Source organism: Protopterus annectens, chromosome 4.part0 (assembly GCF_019279795.1).
Source record: "Protopterus annectens isolate FY-2018-M chromosome 4.part0, PAN1.0, whole genome shotgun sequence".
Classification (NCBI taxonomy): domain Eukaryota; kingdom Metazoa; phylum Chordata; order Ceratodontiformes; family Protopteridae; genus Protopterus; species Protopterus annectens.
The window spans coordinates 51,621,293-51,627,292 of record NC_056733.1 but is presented as its reverse complement, the minus strand read 5'-3'; the positions used below and the strand labels follow the sequence as shown (position 1 = coordinate 51,627,292).

The 6,000-nt window shown below is 36.3% G+C and overlaps 1 long non-coding RNA gene across 1 annotated transcript in view; it reads right to left on the bottom strand.

Moving 5' to 3' along the window:
- Window positions 1-1,039: 1,039 nt before the first annotated feature.
- LOC122799181 overlaps window positions 1,040-6,000 on the bottom strand; it is a 138,603-nt gene continuing 133,642 nt past the window's right edge. Inside the window, exon 2 of the long non-coding RNA XR_006364434.1 lies at window positions 1,040-1,964. This is a non-coding gene — a long non-coding RNA (uncharacterized LOC122799181). The remainder of the gene's footprint in view (window positions 1,965-6,000) is intronic.

The following is a 6,000-nucleotide window of genomic DNA, read 5'->3' as shown; positions in this document are numbered from 1 at the left end:
GTTCCTTCTTATCCAAAAGCTCTGACCAGACCTTGTTAGGATGACATCAGACCCTCCCTAATCATTCTTGAATTCAACAGGACCTGAAAAAAAATAAGCTAAGTTACAGCCAGTTAAATCAGTCTTTAGTCTCTCATTTCAATCATTTAATGGCTTGTTTTACTCAATCATGGAAAGCCTCTGCTTAGACCTTCCTTCAGACACTATTCACTCCAGTCCATCATAATCTGCTAATCTTCTCCACTATCGAGTAGTATATGTTTACATCTACTCCACCCTCATTTCAAGGTGAGATCTACTAATGCTGCAGAAAATTACCTCAGTGGCTAACATGACAGTTAATAAGTGGTCTAGCTTGTTTTGGATTGAGTGTTCAAAACCAAACTAGCTCCAGGCCAGTTAATAAGTGGTCTAGCTTGTTTTGGATTGAGTGTTCAAAACCAAACTAGCTCCAGGGCCTGCAGTGGCAGAAGTTATTGCAGCCATCAACTAGGTCAGCCAAGAGCTATTTATATATATATATATATATATATATATATATATATATAACATGACACTGCTACCCAGCTCTGCATATTATAGGTCATGTGCCTGTTGCCTTCAGTCACCACTGTGGGCTGCTAGTATGTTGATGGCATCTGATCATGCCCCTAGAAAGACCAGTCACCTTCATGCCATTCTACCCTCTGCACTCTGTGTGGCCAGAGGGCCAGCAGATCTGTTCTCAAACATGGATGGGTGGGGAATGCTGCATTCAACCACTTGTTACTACACTGGCCACATAGAACATTCTTATAAGTCACAGCTCAACCATATATTATCACTGTCTTAACACTGAGCAAAATTTAATTTCTAAGAGACAAGGCCAACAATACTATGCACTAACACAATGTAAAAAAATAAATAAATAAATAAAAAAAATTAGGACTTTTTATTAGGCAGAAAGTTCACAAATGCATTCAGATTTTTTCTGAATAGATGGTATTGTTAATAAAACAGTGCAAAAAACAACATAAATATCATGTCTCGAAGTTATGTATCAAAATCATAACATTTTATTATGAAAAAATTCCACAAAATATGTTCTGATTTGTCATAATTAAGTGGCAGTATTAATAAACAAAACAGTGTAAAACATAAACCAAATCAGTTATCAAAGCTCACCACTACAGAAGTAAAATACCTTTTAAACTGATCTCTTAGAAAAGATGAGAGAGCTGTAAGCAAAGCTGGATTACAATTAGGAAAATTAGATCTGTCAGTCTTCTCACTTCTGTCTTAACTTCTGCAAGAACTGGATATACTACTGTACAAACATGGTGATTTGTTAGCCAAGGTTCATAACTATCAGACTCTACTGTGTTACAACTCTGCACTCCTCTGTAAAATGAACACATGAATGCAATAATTTGAAGACAAATGCATGACTGCTTTCTACCAGGAATCGCTTTCAAACTGTAAATTGTGAAGACAGGTTTCAAAAGGAGATAATGCGTAATAACCTATGTCCCACACAGTTACTGAACAACATTCCAACCATACTTTAACAGAAACTTGACTCAGAAACAGGAAACCTTTAGGTAATTACTTAAGGTAGAATAACAGTGTTATCTGTAACCTTGCAAGATGAAATTTGTCTGTAATTAAACAGAAGCAGACAGACCACCACCCACCATTTTAGACCTTTTCAAATGGATTCATCAACAAAATTATCAATTTTAACTTTAGTGCAGTTTATGTTCTTTTATTTACTTGGATTATTCATTAGAATTGATGCATTATAAAACATGTAGCATAGTTAACTTTCTTTCATTCTCTTCATTTATGAATAAAGTGCAGAAAAGGCTGCAGTGTACATGGTAGGATTGCATTGTTGTTTCACTTAGCTGGGTTTAGTTTCCCCATGACCACGTGATTGTGAACTCCATTCCAATTGGCAAAGACAGTTTTGGCAAACTGAGTACCTGAGAAAAGAAATCACATGGCTGTTAGTTTCACCAAAAAAGAAAGGCTTTCAGGTATAGCTGCACAGTAATTAGACACATCATTCACCACCTGCCTGCAGAACATATGATTATGTTTACAATTTATTACAGACGCAGCAGTGACATAGTAGTAGTTATAATGGACTTAGTTTTACCTACTGCAAACAACAGACTACCAGAATGTATGAACTCTTTACATATGTGGTAAAACCAGCACCAAGTAGTTTGGGGTCATTAGTTTGACCTGATAGGTACAATTCCTTCCAGAAACTGGTCCAGTTTTGTTTTGTCTTCATTTTTAATTGTGTCTCAGTCAAGTTTAAGAAGACACTACAATACCAGTACATTATAATATGTAAAATGTCTGAATCCATCAAAAGGGCAATTGCTAGAAAGGAGATAGACTGTGTAGATCCGAGTGTGTATATTGTATCTAGTCAGCCACTGTAGTCAGACAGCACGTGCATATAAGTTACTGAGTACATGCAAGATCAGTGCCATTTTGTATAGTCATTCAGAGTAAGTGCTAGTTTGAATGGAGATGCACATGTAAGTGTGTTAGAATTAATGTGTCAGTCAGTAAGCATACGAAGTTCAAAGTATATGTTCCAGTTACAGTTTCTGATGTCTTTATGTACAATAAATTACTTGAACCCATCCTGTGCCTCGGTGTCTCATTTGAATACATGAGACATGCGATACAGTGTCAGAATGGGATCCGAAGTTGAAGCAGCTGGCAAAACATGAGGCACACAGTTAGAAGTGGAGTAATATACAGGAGTGAACTTGCAAACAGGTCAGTGGTTATTCGAAGCTATTTAAATTCTTTTTAAATGATTTTCAGTCACCAAACATGAGGCATTGCATTCAAAGTGTTCAAAATAATTTCCGAGTTATTCAAAATGTCCGAAATAGCGACATAATGTTTATAGTGTTTGACATAATCTCTGAAGTGTTTAAAATGTATGAAAAGGCTAAAATGTCCGATTTTTCCCAATGTATGACTTTTTGCAGTAACTTAGATTGTTTGAAGTGTTCTAGGTATTTGCAGTGTTAAAGTAAAGTATTTTTGGAGAGACTGTTGTGCATTTTGCAAAATTACAAGTACCAGGTCAATACTTATGTTTAAAAGCAATTTGTTGTTATGGCAGAAGGATTTCGCAGACCTGAACTACTGTTGTTTGTGAGTGTTTGAGCAAGAATATGATATTTTCATACAGGCTGCATTTTCTCATAAAGACGCACGTACAAGAGCACTTAAAACCTCTCAACTTAGCTGGCTCAGAAGCTACTTAATGAGAACGTTCATTTGTGCATGCACCTGCTATGTATGCAGAGGAGGGGGAGAATCACCATATTGTGGTACAGGCTGAAATGCAGGAAGACTCTGAGTGCTTAAAACATAAATTTAGAGAAATGTGTAACCCTCAAATGAATATTACAATGGAAAGGCACAAATTTTATACAAGAATTCAAAAGCTTGGTGAAACTATTGCAGCATATATTACTGACTCATGAAATAAATCAAAAACATGCAGATTTGGTGATCTACGAGATGAGTTGACAAAAGACCATCTTGCATATGGTGTTAATAGTGATGCAGTGAAAAAGATTTTGCTTTGAGATAGTGAATTAACATTGAGCAAACCCACGGAGATTTGCCAAATACATCAGCTTACAGAAAAGCATACAAATGAGGTTACGAATGAGAAAAGCATGTTTACAGTATCTGCTGTACACTGTCAGCAGCAGAAAGTTAAGATGAAAAAGAAATATAAATAGAGGTGGTGCCACACTCAACCTCATTATTAACTGTTGCAATTGTGGAGGCAGTCATGAACCTAAACGGGAAAAGTGTTTAGCATTTGGTCAGCTATGTCACAAATGTAAAAAGTGAAATAATTTCAAAAGGCTTTGCAAGTATAAAGTGCCACAAACTTATGTTAAAAGAGAGTATCCAAAGAAGTAAGTGGATAAGATAGAGACTGTAGCAAACTCTGAGGGTTGTGAGCAAACTTTCTATGTTGATGGTGTCTCTGTGATTGATAAAATCATTAATATGGTAGACTATCAGTTGTCCAAAAAGAGTGAAGTATTTTGTACTGTACAAATTAATGGGAAACCTGTAAAGTTTAAAGTGGGCACTGGATCTAAGTGCAATGTTATATCAGCACAAATATTTGCTAAAGTAAGAGCTGGTGAGAAACTTGATTCAGCAAAGTACACAAAACTAGTTGCTTATGGTAGTGAATAGATTCAAGCTGATGGTGCAGTAGTTCTTTCATGCTATTCTGATGGAAACAGCTATGACTTGCAGTTTTACATAGTCAAAAGACATGTGCAGTCAATGTTAGGCCTCAAAGACAGTCTGACAATGGGACTGATTTCATTTAATAAAGAGGTTCACCATATAAGTATGAACAATGATAGTTTTACACAGAGATATTTTCAAAGATGAGCTTGATAAACTTCCAGTCACATATTCCATAAAGTTAAACCATGAACCAAGTCCAGCTGTCAGACCACCACAGAAGATTCCAGTAAAGTAAAAGCAGAACTAGACAAAATAGTGAATTTAGGTGTCCTTACTCCAGTAGAACTGACTGAATGGGTATCCCTCCATCATAGCTCATAAGAAATGCTCAGATGATATTCGAATATGTATTATTTCAGGAGACCTGAACAAAGAACTTAAGTATCCTTATCCGATGCATACAGTACCGCTCTTATGCCAAATTCCACTGGGTTTTTTTTCAGTCTTAGATGCAAAAACTCCTTTTGGCAAATTTTGCTGGATCACAAATCTTCATTGTTAAGTACATTCAATACACCACTTGGTAGATACAGATTTTTGAGAATGCCATTTGGAATCAATTTTGCCAGTAAACTCTTCCAATGTGCAATGGAGCAATTTTTTTCTGGTTATCCATGTGCTATTATAGTAGACAACATTATTGTTGGAGGCAGTGGTAAAGACGAACACGACAGAAACCTCAGGAAAGTTCTAGAATATGCATGTAAAGTAAATCTTAAACCGAGTCCTCAGAAATTTTAAATCAAACTGAAAGAAGTTACTTATGTGGGACATTTGTTTACCATTTTTGGCTTATAACCAGATCCGTCTAAGCAAACAGCAATTCTTGAAATGACAGTTCCAGAGAATGTCACATCTTTACAACATTTTCTAGGTATGGTGAACTATTTCGGAAAGTTCGTCCCAGACTTGAGTGAGGTTTCTTCCTCATTATGTGAGTTGACATGCAAAAATGTAAAATGGTCCTGGCTGGAACAACACGAAAGAGCATTTGATATTCTGAAGAAGAAAAATGCCAGCCCACCCACATTGAGATACTATGATGTTCACAAACCTGTAACTCTTTCTTGTGATGCTTCAAAGTAAGGCCTTGGTGCAGCACGTCTTCAAGAAGGCATGCCAGTAGCCTATGTGTCAAGAACTTTAACTCAGAGATGCATTATGCACAAATAGAGAAAGGACTTTTGGCAGTAGTGTTCGCATGTTCAAAGTTCAATGATTATATTTATGGCAGACTTATCCAAATAGAGACTGATCACCAACCGCTAGTGACAGTTTTGAAAAAGCCAATGCATACCACCTCAACACAATTGCAATGCATGACTTTAAAACTGCAAAAGTACAATTTCAATATTGTTTACAAAAAGGGTAAACACTTGTACCTTGCTGATGCTTTGTCACGCACACCCAGACAAACGAAAGAGCAGCATGAAAATGAAACAGCATAGTCTAAAGTCATGGAAGTCATAAATTTTTCGTCAATACACCTTGATGAACTAAGAAATCACACAGCTTCAGATATAATTCTCCAAAAGCTGAAAAGCATTATCAGTCAAGGATAGCCAACATGACAAACCAGTTTACCATTTGACATTCAGCAGTATTTTCCTTACCAAGACAAGCTCATCATGGAAGATGAAATCATCATGAAAGATCCAAAATTGGTACTTCCTAAAGCATTACAACATGAATATATCAACA